This window comes from Equus asinus, chromosome 4 (assembly GCF_041296235.1).
Source record: "Equus asinus isolate D_3611 breed Donkey chromosome 4, EquAss-T2T_v2, whole genome shotgun sequence".
Classification (NCBI taxonomy): Eukaryota; Metazoa; Chordata; class Mammalia; order Perissodactyla; family Equidae; genus Equus; species Equus asinus.
Genome location: NC_091793.1, coordinates 123,437,413 through 123,456,012, shown reverse-complemented (window position 1 = coordinate 123,456,012; position 18,600 = coordinate 123,437,413). Strand labels below are relative to the sequence as shown.

Here is an 18,600-nt window from a genome sequence, read left to right as displayed (position 1 = left end):
AAGAAAAGTTTGATACAGCATCTCTAGCTCCGTGACCTAGATAGGGCACAGAGCAACAGCGCTTCCGTAATTTGGTTATTGCCAGCTCTCTAGAGCAATCTCAGTTGCCATCGTTACTCAGTTTGCAGTAATCATCTGTAAATTGCCTGCTTGTCAGGATTGGTGGAATAGTTAGGGAGGAGAGGATAAGAGCTAACCAGAGCAGAAGCTGAATTTTCCAAAACAGCAAAATACCCTCCAACGCGCATAAATATCACCTCCGGGCTCAGTGATCCATCCCCACCCAAGATCTCGCCGGACTGCTACTCCAAGCCGCCAAAGAGCCACATACGGCCAAGGACAACGAGTTCCGAGCTTAAAGGAAAATAGGTGAGTGTGTCATTCACTGTTAAAGCCGTAGATGGATCTGTTCACTCAGTGGTTTATAAAAACCTTCATGTTGACCTTGCCAATCTCAGAACTTTTTTTGTTGTAACTTGTTAATTCCTATAGGAAAGCAAGCGTTTAGTTTTATCCCCAGCCGCTGCGTGTGCTTTTCAGCAATATGCTCACCCTGAGGAGATTTTGCCAAGTCAGAAGAGTGAGGTTCTCCCGTGGAATTCATTAGCTTAGATTTTGATCTGTGGGGAGCTAGTGTGGCTCGATGTTTCGAACATAGTGGGGGACAGATAAAGCTGAGTTTTGAGCTCCAGTTCCATCACTTTTTAGCTGAGTGACCTCAAGCAAGTTACTGAACCTCTCGATGACTGTATTTTTCTTTTCCAGGTATTATATCTGGTTCTTTTCAAATCCACCTGTTCTTTTTTCATTGTAATTTTCTTTCTTATGTTTCTCTTCCTTCTTTCATGTGTTTACCTATTTTCAAAATACTTATTTCATATTATTCTGTTTTCTCAAGTTCAGGGAAGTGCTAATGTCCCCAGTTACAGTATCTGCCAACTCTCGCTCATGACGCATTATTTTCTTATGTATCTTAGAATTGCTTGTGCCGTGGGGACTTCCTGTGTCTCTGTTTATGGAAGTCTCCTCATAATGCTCTTTCTTTTGTTTCTACGAGGCATCACTGAACATCACTGGTCCAGACCAAATTGTCCAGGCAGAAGGAAGTTTCCTTGAACTCTTCTTGGGGCTCATAGGCAGAAAGAGTCTAGTTCTCCTTTCACAAAGGGTGAGGACCTTTATGGGTCTTGGTTCCTTAGAGGTCTCAGTTTCAAATCTCTACTGGTGTCTTGTTTCTGTCGAATGTTAAGATCCAAATCTCTAGTCTTTAAGGCCTATTTTAAACTTACAACCACCTCAGTGCAGACATGATGTCAGCTCACTTTACCACACTGTTTTAGTTCCCTCTTAATGTCTGGTGGTTTCCATTCTCTTTTGCTAGCTCACCTAGGTATTTAAAATATAATTTATTTTGCCTAACAGTTCTAGGTATTGGTTGGGAGGGCTCTCTGTTAGTTTCGCCCTCCATGCTACCAGAACTGTTTTCTGGCCTCTCAAAGCCTGGATATCTGCATATGTGAAATAGGGATTCTGATGGCATGTACCCCATATTGTTTCAGTAAAGATTTAATAAGGATTAAAGTGCTCAGGAACGTGCCAGTACATGGTTAACTGCATAACAAATGTAAGCTTTGATTGGCTGAATGCTATCGCTGGTATTGTCAGGATTCACCTGGGATTGATCTCTGACATGACTGTTGACCCTTCATGAGATCCACAGTTTGACAGGTCAGCTGCGAGTCACCACATTAACTTAGTGATTCTCTCTCCACTAGATGCAACAGCAGCTTTGGTTGTCATGGCGACTCTTAGCAAACTAGAGAGACCCCGGCGGTTGGGATTTATCAGGATACCTCTCTTCTGTAAAGATGGCAAATTGAGAGTAAGGAAAGCTAATCGTAAGGGGAGGAGGGAATTAGTGAAAAGCTGGCAAGATTGGTGGTAAACTAGGACATGTTTTCAGTTTCCGGGATAAAGGGCCAAATATCAGAAGCTAAATTTGGATCCTGCAAATTCAGTCTAGTGAAGGCCGGTGATCCAATGTCTAAAATCAAAGTAGAGTCATATTTTAGGGGCATGAGAAGAAACTTCCAAATATAGAGCATTAATCATGACCAAATAGGACACATAGCCAAAATATTCCAGGAATTTCATCTGGAAACAAGGCAAATCAGAGTGTGAAAAGAGGTCAGCCCCTGGAAAGTAGTTTTAATCAACCAGGACAAGTGGAATATGGATCTGGAATTAAGAGGCCTGGGAGTATGGAAACTTCAGGTACCTGAGACACCAAGCAAAACTCATCCAAATTAGTAAAAGATACCAACCGGAGTTCTCAGGGAGAGTACCTGATGGTATATCTGGAATGGCCCAGGTTGGACACAGCAGTGAGCTGGCACTGGCACCCAGGCCATAGGAAATGCAGCAGAGATACAGTATCTAAAGGAGAAGTAGACATCCAGGCAGACAGTGCAGCTGAGGTGTCATTCAGAAGAAAGCTGGCAAATAGACACAATTTAGGCAGCAAGCAGAAGTCTGGGATCCGGAATGCCAGAGCAGAGGGTTTGAATTCACACACAGGACGTAGATCATGGAAGGATACGCTGAGCTGCTGTTGGAATACAGTGGGGTTGCTTTTTATAGGTCACCCAAGTTCTCTTCTCTTAGGAGTGGAGAGGGGCACCTCTAAGGGCACTGAGTTTATTCAGACGCAATTTAACTTTCTTCATGAAATAACCTTGTGTAATGAAACTGGAAACATGAAAACTGGCTCTTGGAAGGAAGTGACGTATAATAATCATATTCGAATGTGAAATACTTTGAAAAGTGTGGATTAGAATGGCAAATAAATAAAAGAAGTTGTAAATGTCTGAAAATTGGGCCCTGTGTGGTAAAATCATGGTGCACCTATGCAGTGAAATGATACTGGCATTAACAGTGATAATCACAAAGAGTTTTCAGTAACTGGAGAATGCTTTGGGGCAAGGCAGCTTACCTCTCCTGTAATACCTCGTGCTCTTCCTTCCCAGCCTGGGTGCAGCAGACTGGCTTGGGCAAAGGAGGGTGGCAAGAAGAAGGGCCATTCTGCCATCAAGGAGCTGGTGACCAAAGAATCGCCATCACCATGCACAAGGGCATCCATGGAGTGGGCTCCGAGAAGCGCGCCCTTCGGGCACTCTGAGAAATCCAGAAATTTGCCCTGAAGGAGATGAGAACTCCAGCTGTGCGCTTTGACACCAGGCTGGACAAAGCTGTCTGGGCCAAAGGAATAAGGACTGTCCTCTACTGTATCACGTGCAGTTGTCCAGACAACATAATGAGGATGAAGATTCGGCAAACAAGCTCTACGCATTGGTTACCTGTGTACCTGTCACCACTGTCAAAAATCTACAGTCAGTGTGGATGGGAACTGAGAGCTGATTGTCAAGTGAAGTTATAAAACTGAAAAAAAAAAAAAAGTTTTCACTATGTTAAGTGAATAAAAGAGATTCTTCACAGAATTATAGATTTGATCAGTTTAAATTGTGTGCAGCTGCTAGTACTAAAGAACTAAAATAGCAGTGCTTAAACTGGAGACAAGTTGGCGTTTCTCTCACAGAAAATAAGTCCAGACCTGGCCAGGCAGTTCCGCAGCATCAGACGCCCTGTCTCTTTCTATCTGTCATCTTCAAAGTTGGCTAAAATAGTTGCCAATGCCCTAGCCCTTGTGTCCACATTCCAGGCAGGAAGCAGAAGGAAAGAAGAGCAAAAAAGTTGCATTGTAACGGCATGTCCCCTTTTGAAGGGGGGTTCCCAGAAGTCTCACTGTTTTAGTTAGAATTAAGTTGGGCAGAAAGTAACTGATGCTCAAAACAACAGTGGCTTAAATACAATCACAGTTTCTTCCCTTAAGGAGCTAGGCAGCCGAGGCGGATTCGGCAACTCTGCTGCAAACACTCTCAGGCACGCAGGCTCCCTCTTTCTCGTTGGGTCTCTTAGCGGCTTCCATTCCAAGATCACCTCATGATCAAAATAGCTGCTCAAGCTCCAGCCGCCGTGTGATCTTGTGATTTGTAATAAGAAATACATGTTTGGTTTTCATCCAGGGTTCTGGCACACAGCTCTTAAAACCCTTGGAATTTCCAAAGTGGCCAAAGTGATAAAGGTGTCTTTTGTTATTCCGTGACAAGCACCTTTCAACCATACCAGAGTTTATGTTAATGAGGTGACTTTGGGAAAGGATGGGGCTGGTTGCTGTGGGAACCAACCAGGATTAGGTGCTGGGAGAGCGGCACACCTGGAGAAGGCTTGGAAACTCTGTGCCCCTTCCCACATACCTTGCCCTATGCATCTATTCCATCTGGCTGTTCCTCACTTACATCCTTTTATAATAAACTAGTAATTAGTAACTACGCTGTTTTCCTGAGTTCCGTCAGCCACTCTAGCAAATTAATTGAACCTGAGGAAGGGGACCCTCTGATTTATAGCTGTCTGTCAGAAACACAGGTGACAACTTGGATTTGAGACTGGCATCTGAAGTGGGGGTGGGGGACAGTCTTATGAGACTGAAGCCTTAACCTGTGGGATCTGATGCTGTCTCCAGGTAGATAGTGTCAGAATTGAGTTAAATTTGAGGACACTCAGCTGGCGTCGCAGAATTGCTTGGTGTGTAGAAAACCCACACATCTGGTGTCAGAAGTCTTGTGAAGTGGAGTGTTCTGAGGGTAAGTAAAATATTGAGAGTAGAGAGACATAGTAAGAGCAATAGTTGGCCGGCCAGGTGGTGTAGTGGTTAAGTTCACGTGCTCTGCTTCAGCGGCCCGGGGTTTGTGGGTTCAGATCCCTGCCGCAGCCAAGACACCACCCACCAAGCCATGCTGTGGCAGTGTGCCACATGCAAAAAAAAAAAATAGAGGAAGATTAGCAACAGATGTTAGCTCAGGGCCAATCTTCCTTACCAAAAAAAAAAGAAGGAGTGAGTGATAGGAGTATGTTTTTTCCTTTACATACTGTATTTATAATCTAGCCAGAAGAAAAGAGAAAGAGATATGGAAGAAAAAGATCCAAAGAGCCTATGTTAGCTGCCTTTTCAGTAAGTTTTCTGGAGCTCCATACGACCTTTCTGTTTATATCTCATTTGCCAGAACTTAGTCATATGGGCACACCTAACTCCAAGAGAGGTCACGAAATATAGCACTTTTAGCTAGGTACCTTAATAAATCAAATAAGCTTCTAATACTAAGGAAGAAGGGACCAGCAGATACTGGCTAGGCAGCTGGCAGTCTCTGCCACATCTATACTGTGTGATCACAACTATATGATTTTAAAACAGAACAAGCCCTAGGGAACGAGACAAAGACATAAAGACGTGCACATGTTGACTGGGACCTAGGGTTGGAAAAAGACCCAGAGCTTGGGAAAGGGTAAGGAAGGGCAGACTGAGGCACTAAGGTGGGTGGGTGTGGGAGAGTGTGAGCATTCAGTGCAGAGGACACAGAAGCCTTGAGAAGTTGAGAATAAGAAAGAAAATCATGAAGGGGAGTATCTCAACTGAAACAATGTGGGGACTGAGGGCCTGAACAAATGCATATCTTTTTTTCCTTTCTCTCTTGCCTAGCTTCCCTCGCTGGCCACTTCTGCCATCGGAGGCTCTCATGATGTGACCGTTCGTCTTTATTTTGAAACACTCATCTCAATTGTAAGTTAACTCTTATTTCTGTAATATATAGATTGATAGAGTAAGCTCCATTAAGGTAGGCACACTGACTTTTTTTGCCAATGATTGTATCCCCATGCCTGGCATAGTGCCTGGCATATAATAAATAAGCAATAAACATTTCATGAATTAATGAAATGAATATGTAGAGGACACACTGTAGGAAAAGCGAGCTATACAACACATAACAGGACAAGGTTTCTGGAATGGTGCCTTTCAAAGATAAAAATACATGAATTTGTGAGGCATCGTGTCTTTCCAGAATAGTCATTGCTATGAACAACTGCAAATTGGAAGACATCAGTTTCCTTGTATTTATACACTATGATTCTGTTCTTTTCCACCCAAGACAGATCTTATATATATTCTTTTACTTCATTTCTACTTAATTGAATCATCTGGTCTCTGCCTGACTCTGGGCCCCTTCTCCCCTACTCCTGCCCAGTCCTGTGATGTATATAAGTTGTCATTAGCTGACTGGAGTCCAAAAGAACATTGCCAAGATTCACAGGAGGAAGTATTATTCCTTCCCATCTTATGATACTCCTACTTAATGGTTGTGTGACCTTGGGAAATTTATTGAACTGATCTATGCCTCAATTCCTGATCTGTAAAGGGGGAAAGGATTATATGAGGTAATCTATGTAAAACTCTTAGCAGTGACTGTCTCCTAATGTGCATTTGACACATGTTAACAATTGTTACTTGCACAAAGAACAGAACGCTGGGACGTAATGCTCACATTTTCCATGGATAGGCAAGACCCTTCCTCAATGATGGCCCCACAAGAGAACTGCTGAGAGGAAGGCCTGCCCCAAAGATGGCTGTGAGAGAGGAAGAGAGGGTGGAGGCAGGGGGAGTTTTTTCAAGGTCCCCCAGCCAGTAAGTGGCAGTACCATGAGGGTAACAGAGTCCCGCCCATACTGGCTCTTGGGATATTTCCAGGATCAAGTGGGTGGCAAAGAAAAGCTGGCTTGAGAATTTTTTCACAGAGGGAGCAACAACCCTGCCTGCAGCCATGTGAGTCATGGGTTCTGGAGAAGAAACAGCACTGACTCAATGGATTGGAGACAAAGGGAGTTTCCTTAAGGACTAGCTCCTGAATTAGCCACTCTTTCCCTAAGATAACATGTACCACACTTGCAAGTCGTGTTAGGCCGAAACAAAATATAAAAAACTCTCAAACATAAACTAGCTTAAGAAAGGAATTTACTGGCTCACAAAACTGAAAAATTTAGGGGCGGGAAGCTCTTGACTTCTGTCTATCTTTTAACTTGACTCTAATCTCCATATGAGGATTCATGTGTGACATGCTCAGGCTTCATTCTAAGTCTCCTTTTGGTGACAAGTGAGCTGCAGTAGCCCCGGCCTCACAACCTTTCTGGTTAAAGTCTACCAGGAAAGAAAGTCTGCCACCTTGATGGGTCCAACAGAAGTCTGGAGTCTCGTTAGGACGATTGACTTGCTTGAGAATCAGTAACAGAAACCGTATAAAATGATGCTCTGGCCAAGTCTAGCTCACGTACCACCATTCAGAGCTGAAAGTGGATTAGCCGCACAGGAACCACATGGACTAAGAGTGAGGAGGGGTCGATCCCCAAACAGAAGTTGTGGGCTGTTACCAGAAGTAGGGTAAATAGATGTTGGGCAGTCAGAAAAAAATGTTTATCACACTTCCCATTATTTTATCTTGCCATGTGTTGTAGGCACTGTTCAATTGTTACTCTATTGTATACAGTGGGAATCTTGAGAAAACATACCCTTGCTTTGGCATTATGTGTGAAATTCTCTTAGGGGTAGAGGGTACCAGTAATTTTTTCACACTCCAGTTCAGATCATCTTAGGAGTGCCGGGCCCCTTCATTTGGCATATAATTCAGGCTGTTTTAGTATATATGTGTCTGTCCTGTCTCCCTGTTATACTGCAATCTGATGGAAGGCAGGGGTCTATCCAGGTACACTACATAATGTTCATATTAACAAATGATTTTGTTCAATGATTCATTCACTTAAGGGCTCTGTTTCCAGTCAGATCTGACACAGTCAAAAGCATTTGAGCTTCCACTGGCTTCAAAACAGGAATTATAATTCTTTTTGGCAAGTGTGAAATCATCATAACTCGTGTTCTTCGGAAACACATTTTGAACAACATCCTGCTGACTGGAAAGATGTATATAGTCCCTCAACAGAACAATTGCTCATTCAACACTCACATTTTAAATGGAAAAAAAATTTCAAGTAATTAATTTTGATCAGCTAACGGTCTGTTTTTAACAGATAGGCCCATCCAATTATTCTTTTGAACAGAGACAGTTTTTCAGAGCAAGACAGTGAATTTTTTTCCCTTTCAGTTGTAACTAAGTTATAAATGCATCAACTTAAAGGTTGAGAAGTATCCACTTAAATCTGATGTGCTGAACCTGAGCTCTGATCCTGGGGCTGGGGGCGTACGTGTGTGTTTGAGAGACAGAGAGATAGAAACAGGGAGACAGAGACAGGGAGACAGAGACTGATGGAAATTGATCAACTGTCCGGGAAACATGGAGTTAAGGATGATATGAGAAAGTGCCCATAAGCAAAATCAGAGTCCGACCAAGATATGAATCTAAGCGGAATATAAGCAGAGAGACTGAATCCAAGCAAAAGGAAATACGAAGTAAGATTAATAATAACAACAATAATAATATCAATATGGCACTTACTATGAGGTAGGGACTATCTAAGTGCTTTACACAGGAATGTGTATTCTCCTCTAGTCTCGACTACAGGTTTAGAGAGGGTAGGGACTGTGTGATTTTATGTAGGGATCTTGCTTAATAAATATTGTTGAATACTGATGACACTTTGCCAAAACAAAACAAGTGGGATAAGACATGGAGGGTCAGGGGCAGATACAAGATACTCCCTGAGCAGCTAAGTGAAATTGCTGACTCTTCCTACGGGGTGTCCACGGCCTGAGTTGTAGCTGAGGAGGCCTGTTCAAGTGTGTTAAGGCATATCAGACTCTACCCAGATTTTGTCCATGTTCCAGAGATCATTTAAACCTTGCTTTTCAGTAAAGCAGCCGTTAAAAGACAACCGAATGACTGTGGCACTGTACAAATCGGTCCGTAGGTGGTTCTCTTCACCTCATCCTGCTTCTCCTCGTTGCCCCCTACTCATGCATCCCAGGGTATTCTGGGGCTTCTAAAGTGGACGCGATCACATCTCCGCTTGCAGTAACGCTGGCAGAGTTTGTCATCTGGTGTTAGGCTTGTGGGGAGGTATCTTTCTGGAGTTTCATACTGGTAGCAGCATAGGAGGCAACTGTCCTCAATAACTGAGTGCTGTAAAGACCTACTCCTTTTCATAACGCATTGCTCTCGATTAGTGCTAACTCAGCGTGTCCCAAGAGACAATCAGTTTAGTCTGCCAGGCCTGTGTTTAATCAGCAAGGAACTTTTCATTCCCATGCTAATGCCTTCATGCCACACAGCCTCTACCATGTTTTCTTAGCTAAGCAAAGAGTCTTAGTAAACTGACCTTTTTAAAGAAAAAACTAACACATTCTCGGGTTGGGGAACGGAAGTGAGGGAGAGGGGAGGTGTCTCTAGGCAAGAGACTTTATCAGTTAAATATCCATTTTACAGTGGAAAAACAAATCAGTGAAACACAGAACAACTGGAGGATGCTCTTTGCTGTTTGCAGAGGGCCGTCTAGGTTCTGGGAGGCAGTCTGGGCTTTCTAGTGATGCAACCATGGAATGGTTTGATCACACAATGACAGACGTTCTTCATTTGCAGGCTACCAAACCAATAACAACCTATCTGTGACAAAGAGAAAGCTTGAGTTATTGACATTTCTGGGGGTGGGGAAGTGGAGTGTGGGTTGGGGAGGTTTAGCACAGCAATATGAAAAAGGCCATTACTATTTTTCAGTTTATATGTAGTTGGGTTCCAGCGGGAGACTTTTTAAGTTCCAGCTCTACTGCTTACTGGTTGTGTGAACTTGGACAAATTTTTAAATCTCTCTGTATCCCAGTTTCTTTATCTGTAAAGTGGAGACAATATTAGTACGTGCTTTCTAGAGTTATTGAGATGATAACCCGGTTACTGCAATGAAAAAGATTGGAACAATGCCCTGACTTATTGTAAAACTCAGTATATATTGCCACCAGTGCTATCATTACTATTCATGTACATCTCCAAATTCCTCTATATTAAATCACTTTTTTTCTATTCCTTGTTCCCAGAATCTGGTTGGGTTTAGTTGAAGACAGACTGTCCTTTTGAATTTTATCATTTTCATTAAAGCTAATCCTCATGTTTTCATATGGAGGGACTTCGGCTGGACTAATGCCTCAGGTCTCTGCCCTGTTCCTCACTTCTCTCCCTGGAGGGTTTGGGAAAAGGACCTGGGCTCTGTGTTCAATGGATCCGTCACTGTGCCAACCAGGTACATTCTGGTCTGGCTCTCCACAAATTAGTGAGGCCTGACCCTGTGGGGAAGACTTGATCTTGTCTAACTCTTCCATGACAGGGTAGATGATAAGCCCACTATTTTAGAGGCATAAAATCAGGCCACTTGGTCATATTTTCCAATCTAGTGTTTATCAGTAATGCAGTAATGTTTCTCCACCAATATGACTTTGATGTCTTTTTCTCAGTTGGTTTTGACTCAGAGGGAGAATAATATTTTATTTACTGGGTCTCTAAATTCTCCACACCTACTGTGTGTAAGGTTCTGGGAGGTTCCTGCAAGTGATACATTGATGACTAAGATACCTTCTCTTGCTTAGGGAGCTTGAAATCTAGTACTAAAGGAATGACAACTTTTCATAAATAACTATAACTCAAGCTAAACAATTAAAATAAGAAAATCAAATTTAATAGGAAATTCAAAGGAGGAAGAAATCACTTCCATCTGGAGGCATCAAGAAAAAACTCATGGAAGAGATAGTATTTAATGTGGCTATTTCTTTGACAGATTGAACCGCAGTGGAGAGGGCATTTTAAGCAAACAGCAGTGTCATGAAGGCAGGAAAAAATGAGTACATATGCCAAGAAAGGGAGGGTGACAAGGTGATAATTGTGGAGAAACAAGAAGTAACTCCTTCTGGCTGAAATTTAGAGTGTATCAGTGAGGAAGTAGAGGAAGAAAAGGCTGGACATGCTTGGGCCGTGGAGTGGAAACTCATGGAAAGTTTTTGAACAGGGCACTAACTTTAGAGTTGCCTTTGTGGGGGAGGGAAAAATTTTCTTCTGCCTTTATAGGTTCTTCTGGCTGGTCTAAGAATTAAATTGACATGAGACAAATTAACCAGAGAAAATCAAGTTTAATTGTGTATGTGCGGGAACCCCACATGCATGAGAGGTTCAGAGACAAAAAAGTAAAATGTGTTATTTATGCCATCATGAGCCAAAGAATGGGATAGGGGCCTGAGGCTTCAGAGGGGAGGAGGATAATTTATAGGATGATAAGAAGAGCAGATGTTCAGTAATTAGATGTTTACCCTGCCTTATAGGTAGGTCAAAAAAGTTTATTTCTGGTCATAACTCTTATTATGGGCAAGACCTCCAATTTAAATTCTTTAAGGGAGAGGTAAAAGTTTCTGTTGAGCCCAAAGGGTCTCTACTGCCTTTAGCTCAAAATATTCTACGTGCCAAAGTGGCACAGCTTGGGGCACAGCCTGTTTTGAACTCCTTCACATTTAATGAAGATTAATCAGGCAATGATACACAAGGCAGATTCAGTTCAAGCTTGGGGAATGGCAGTAATTGGGGTGAAGCCGAGATTCAGTTGCCTATTTGTTTGATTCTAAGCCTTGGTTTATCAGAATAAAGCATATAAAAAAAAACTTGTTTTAGAGGGATAGCACAATGAGCTCAGACCTGCATATTGCATTTGTGATGCCACTGGGACATTCAAGTGAATAACGCTAGTCGCTTCTGACTCCATTCTTTCCTTCAGTTGGTAGGGAAACAGACTTTACCTCTCCATAGCAGAAACTGCAAAGAATTTGTTGCCACTTTTAATCTACTACATCAATTCCGCAATTTATTAGCTCTGTAACCAAGGGCTTTTTACTTAACCTTTCTCAGCCTTAGTTTCCTAATATGTTAAAGGGAAAACCTAGGTCATAGAATTCTGAAAATTAAGTAAGAGAACATATGTACCTACCATGCGCAGGTCCTGGCGTGTGGCAGGTGCTAAGAAATGGTAGCTATCACCATCATCATCATCCTTACGGAGTCAAGTTCAAACACTGGCTTTGTCATTTACTACCTGTGTGATTATTTAACCTCTTTAAACCTTGGTTTGCTCATCTTAGAAATGGGGATAATAAAAATAATTACAACACATATGGTTGTTGCAAAGATTTAGAAGATGATCTGTGCATAGAACTTCTTAAGAGAATAGTACTGGCAGTTCCCAACCAGACTTGTTGTGAAGATTTAACAAGATTTAATAAGTTCTTGAATGTATTCAGCATGATAACTGGCATACAGTCAAGACTCTAAATATTAGCTATTATTACTATAATTACTATTGCTACTACTTCAATTGCATTAGGTAGGTATTTGATTGTCCCCTCTCCATTAATTGTGGGTTCTTTAAGGAATCTACTCAATATCTATCTTCCTTAGAAAATTAGGTAGGTAGGTAGATGGATATTTTAAAATGTACACTAAAGACATCTAGAGGGCAGTTTGTTCTCTGTGTTAGGAACTTGTGGGTGTTTGGGCTTAAGGTACGGATTTCAGAATAATATGTGTAGAGACAATACTTGAGAACTCTGAGAAGTATAGGGAGAAAAGAGGGCTGATGAACCTTACTAGGTGTTTGCTTATAGCAGATGGGAGAGAGAAGAGAAGCCAGGAAAAGATGCATAAGGAAAGACTAGTGATCCAGAAGTAGAAGGATACTCATCACAGTTCTAAGGAAGGAGAAAATTACAGGAGGGAGGGGGATGTTCAACATTGCTAAATAGTACGGAAAGACGAGAAAAATTGTAGGCTTTGCCAATTATGGGGTAATTTGGTAATTGGTGACCGAGAGAGAACAGTTTTAGAAAGAGAATCAAGGGTAGAATCCAGATTCTGAGGAACTGAGGAGTGAGTGGGTAGTAGGAAGAATGGAATGGAAGCTGTGATATTAATCTAGTTTTTAATTTTCCAAAGAAGAAGAGAATAAAAGGGCAGTAACTCATGCAGTAGTAAGGTCGAGGGAAAGATCTTTATAAGGAGGGAGAATATTTGTAGGAACTCAAACAGGGAAAGCAAATGAAGACACTCTCAAGAGAGGTCCTTGGTGGATAAGAACCTAGAGGAAACAGGAGGAATGGGAATAGAGGCTGGGTTGAGCTTTCTAAAGGCAGAGACACACATCTTTTTTGGAGATGAGAGTAAAGTGAAGGAGTGGGGTGACTAAACTTACCAGGAGAGATTGAGATAGAGCAAGTGGAATTGCAGGAGGTCTCCATTGGATGTCTTGGGTCTTACTGGTAAACCAGAAAGGGACTACTATATTCTGACAGATCGCCAGGAAGGGGTGGGAACTGAAGGACAAGGGGGGCAATATGGAAGAGCTGCTGTTGAGAGTCTACTGTAGCTGAATATAATAATTTCTGGGCAGTAATGAGAGCTTAGCTGAAATTAGACTCATTAAATTGCTATGGACCCAATCTACTGACTTACCCTAGAAACTTCAACGGCCAGGGAGTAAGAGCAGAGAAAGCGTATTTTGTGTTATATTAAGCTTGATAACGCTGAGGCAGGAGTGAGAGAAGGTAAAAATGGCAAAGGATGATGTGTGGTGGTTAATGGTATATTACTGACATGACTTGGTACCTTACTGACATAACAAATGAACCCAGAAAAGAGAGGATAAACTGAAGAAAAGAGAGAGTTCAAGACACAAACAGATACCACTAGGATTAAAAACAAGTTAAGTGATCATGAAGAAATGGAAAGACTTGAAGTTGAGGTTAGAATGTCGATTTTCAGGGGTCAGCATCTTAGAAGTGGAGCCACATCAAGGGAGATGAAGTCGATGGAGGCTTTGTCGTGGGGTAGCCTAGCAGCGTGGAGCTCTGCTTCAGGAAGTCCAGAAAGCAGGGAGGAAAGTCTGTGTAGGAGTAGGATCCAGTGGGTCAGTCAGAGTACCCTGGCTCCAATCCCCAGCTCTCCAGTTGGGTGACCCTGTGCAAGTTACTAAACCTTTCCACATCTGTTTTCCCATTGGTAAAATGGAGGTCATATTAGTTCCCAACTTTTAGATTTGTTGTGAGGAATAAATGGGATAATATATGTAAAGTGTCTCACATTTGACAACCAGCAAGGGCTCAAAGTATAGTTTTTATTAATATCTAGTATTAACTTTCATTATTTTCATGAATCATACCTCAATGTGTATCCTTGGGAGGATGACGGGGCTTAAGATGGAGAGGAAGACAGTAGATGGAGTACTAAAGTCAATGAAAGAAGATCAAGTTTTAGAGGTTAGTGGATGATTAGGTAAGCACTGTTAGAAAGTCTAACTAAAAATGCCTTACAAGAGACATTGACTACCTCAAAACAAGAAATCCCCAGATAGAACTGCTCCAAAGTTTAGTGCCATTGACTTATTGATACCCTGAAAGACCCAGATTCTTTCTTTGCTTGTTGGCTTGTCCTCGTAGGCTATTTCCCATCATGGCCCCAACAACATGGCTACAGTTTCAGGGATCCTTAGGCCCTGAGTTTGAGGGATCCTTAGTGGATCTCTCTAGAATGTGAGGGGGCTAGCACCTACTGATTTCAGTTTGGGGATTAAGATATAGAAATACCATTTAATAGTTTGCGATACAAATGGTGCAGTGAGCGACCCTGTAGATATCTCATTGTGCATACATGAAGTATTTTCTCGCATGAATAGGGAGATGTAAAATTGCTTCCACAGAGGGTACATTTCAGATGTAGAATCTTACAAATGGCATTAGCACTTTACACTCTCATTAGCGGTATATAAAAAATAAAGATTTTCCTACTTTCTATCCAAATTTTGATAAAAATCAAACTTTTCAATATTTGCTAATCTGAGAGATGAAAAATATATCTCATTGTTCTTTCAATGTGCATTTTCCTCGTTACAAATGAAGTTAACCATCTTTTCAAATGTTTGTGGATCATTTGCATTTAATTTTCTATGAGTTTCTTGTTCATAGCTTTTCCTTGCTTTTCTGCTGGCTTATTTATGTTTCCTCAATCTGTAGAAATTCTTCGTGTAGTCTGGATACTAATTCTTTCATTGCTATCTATGTCTATCCTTTATCTTTCACCTTTGTTGAAGCTGTCTATTATAGGAAACAATTTTTCATTTGCACAGAACTTTTTGTGCTCTTGCATTCTTAGGCTATTTTGCTGGTAGTAACTAGTTATTTGATCTCTAGGGTCAACCTTGCCCAAGGTCAATTACAGGAAGCACTCCACATGGTATTATTTAAAGGATAAGGAGAGAAAAGCTCAGCTGCTCAAATATATTTCAACCAATGAGTCTGATGCCATGAGTGAAATTCCCCACGAGTCACTCCTAAGGGACTTTCTGGGAGCTTGGATTTTAACTAGGTGAAGGATGTTATTATCCTGTTGAGACAGGATATTAGCCTATGAACACATTAACAACGATTATGTTCTCTAAATAAATGTATTTGCCATTCATTTTTATTGGAGGGAATGAAATGTACTGGTAAAGTAGAGAATGTCTGAAACAGCGCATGACGCATTTTTTTGCAGATCATTGATGGAGAGCTTTGGGGAGCAAGGAGGCAGCTTCAGGGTGAATTTTCTCTGTCAGGAGGGAAGAAAGGAGAAAGTTGAAAAATGGGATTCTCTCCAAACAAACGTTGTTTTCTCCCCGAGCTTGTAGTTCTTTTCGTCCTCTAATACTTGGGTTACGCACTAGGTCAATATCAAAATGTGATAGTTTTCCACTGAAATTAGATGCTACTTTGATTATTCCCTTATTAAATCAACCTTAAATAAGCCGTTCTACAGCTGTGATTCAATAGATCCTTTCAAACTTTCCTCACAAAAAAGTCTTTTGATAGAAAGAGTCATTTGAGATTGAAAATGAGGGGATTAAGAAAGTGGCATAAAATGCTTGTCTTTTGCCATGTGTTAAGTTGCGAGAATTTATTCTATCCTTTTAGTGGTTTGTAGTCTCTGAGAGAAAAATATTTAAAGAAAGCAGATGTTGGTGAGTCACATTTAAGCTCCTCTAGCTTAAAACATGTTTTTTCTTTGTTTGTGAAGCTGTCGTCTGGAAGGTGGTTGGCTAAGGTCCTTGACTAAAACCCTAACTAGTGAATTTCCCTTTGTTGTCAGTGCTGAAGAAGATGGACTAATAATCTCTAAAAACACTCCCAGCTATTGTGTTCTGCACTTTTTTATGAGCTTTACGCCGTTTTTGCTTTTGCCCCAGTTATGTAGCCCCACATATAGCCTCTGGCCCCTTTTCTTCTCTGGCTACTTCTTTAAATCACTGTCTTTAGTAACAGTGAAGGAGTTAGGAAAGAGAAAGCTTTCAAAAGTGTAAGAATGGGAGCAATATTCATTCATTGTTTAATAAATATTTACGGATTGCATACCATGTGTTAGACTGACTGCAGGTAGACAGACTAACCAAATAATCACAAGCATGATTACAACTGAAGGTAAGTGCTGTGAAGTTTCCCTATAATGAAGGACTAAAGACCTGACTGAGGTGTCAGAAAGAGCTTCTCTCAGGAAGCACCAACACTGTGAGCTGAGATCAGAAGGAGGTAGAGGGATCACAAAGTGAAAGAGTGGCTGGGTTGACTGTGGTAAGAGCGTTTGAGGCAGAACAGCATTCACAGGGATCCTGCAGCAGGAGGGAGCACAGTGTGTTCAGGAAACGTGGAGGCAAGGGGACGCATCCCCAAGGTAGATAGGAGAGAACAGGACTTGGTAACGACTTGGATAACTGGACACAGTTCTTCCTCAGATTCCTCGCTACTCTTTTCCCCCCTAGTAGATAACAAACACTTCAGCTGGGCATTGTTTTAAGCACTTTACACACATTGACAATAACCCAAGAAGTATACAGTAGAATATAAGAACTCATGATCCTACTTGAAAATCTCTGCTTTGCCTTTTTCTGCCCCTCATATACTGAACTGTTCTTCAGATGGCAGACAGTTTTTGTAGGGACAAGCCCAGGGTTGTTTGAGAAAAGAAAAGAAAAAAAAAGGATGGGAGTATCAAATGTCTTTTGGTCATGCTGAGTCCTGAGGCACTGGACTTAGGACGAAGACTACAGAAATCTCCCATCTATTCATGTGTTCCTTATTTAATTGTGATGGATAATATTTACTGAGTGCATATTGTGTCAAGTACTGTTCTGTACTTTTTACATATAAGCTTATTTAATCTTCACACCTAACCCTGTTATGATGCCCACTTTGCAAATGGGAAAACCAAGAGAAATCTCCAAGGATGCACACCTAATAGTAGTGAAGGGAGGTGGGAGCTGATCGAGGCAGTCTGTCTTCAGAGGCCACACTGGACATCACTTGCTTATTTGTATGGCTGCCAAATGCCTTGCTGCCCCCTAAACGATTCTCTTCTTCCTTCTCTAACAGACTCCCTCCAATACGTCAGGAAAGGAGGACCCTCACGACAAACACGACATAGTCATTGAATTAACAGGAAAATGGGGAAACTCTGGTGGAACTTTATAGGAACAACATCTACTAAAACCGGCTTTTCTTCAACAAATGAGAATATGGAAGTAATTTTGTGGCTAATGAACACAGAATACTTGAGATATGCAGCAAGCTGCCATGTAACTCTAGATTCCTGAAATTGGCGGTATGAAAACAGCTCTAAGGCTGCTTTTGAGCAGGGATTATAGTCAATCCTACACCACTAAAGTAATTACAGCAGAAAAAAAGAGACCATTTTCAACAAAGTTGCAGAATTTCTCTGATTTGCATTAAGTATTTGTCATTTTCTTGGCTTGTGTTTCTCCTTTCATCACTGCACTGTATGTGAGATCATGTGTTTCAAGGCTGGCTCATTCTCATTTAGGTTCAAATCAAATTCTACACTGTTCTTTTGGATGCAGGGGTTTCCCTGAAGTTAAACGGAGTTTCCTCCACTTTTGTTGAGATCTAAAGAAGCGGGATTTCAGTTCCTCACTCATCACTCATCACTTGAATCACTCCGGTGTGTCTACCCTCAGCTTTTTTTTTTTTTTTTTTAAGATTTTATTTTTTCCTTTTTCACCCCAAAGCCCCCCGGTACATAGTTGTGTATTCTTCGTTGTGGGTTCTTCTAGTTGTGGCATGTGGGACGCTGCCTCAGCGTGGTCTGATGAGCAGTGCCATGTCCGCGCCCAGGATTCGAACAGACGAAACACTGGGCCGCCTGCAGCGGAGCGCACGAACTTAACCACTCGGCCACGGGGCCAGCCCCTACCCTCAGCTTTCTTGCTACTTTCTCCCTCCATCGTACTCTGTTAGCAGATAATAAAGCCCTTCTATCATATTTTCTATGTGTCAACTATGTTCTAAGCACTGTACACCTATTGCCTCAATGACACCCTATGAGGATATGGCAGAATATACGGGCCCAGATGCAGGTAGTTGGGAGACAGGGCAGTGGAAGCACATAAAAGATGTCTTCTCAATCCTTCTGGTCTCTGTAAATGAGAAATAGGCCATACTCATTTTAAAGATGGGGAACCCGAAGCACAGAGAGAGAGCAAGCAGTTTGTTCAAGACCACCTAGCTGCAAAGTGGCAGAACTATGATTTGAATCCGAGCAGTCTGACTCCAGAGTCTGTACTCTTAGCCGTCAACACTACTGCAGAATTCCTCCCTGGTTAAATTCAACTCTGTATGTCCCCTGCCTGTACTTGGGAAGCTGA

General features: G+C 41.7%; 1 long non-coding RNA gene and 1 pseudogene across 1 annotated transcript; both read left to right on the top strand.

Moving 5' to 3' along the window:
- The first annotated feature begins 235 nt into the window (after positions 1-235).
- Positions 236-18,217, top strand: LOC106827444 (uncharacterized). Its single transcript, XR_011502908.1, has 5 exons — positions 236-369; positions 4,580-4,700; positions 5,594-5,674; positions 17,312-17,897; positions 18,143-18,217. It is a non-coding gene; the product is annotated as an uncharacterized lncRNA (long non-coding RNA).
- Positions 1,799-3,553, top strand: LOC139039755 (large ribosomal subunit protein eL31-like; annotated as a pseudogene).
- Positions 18,218-18,600: the final 383 nt, after the last annotated feature.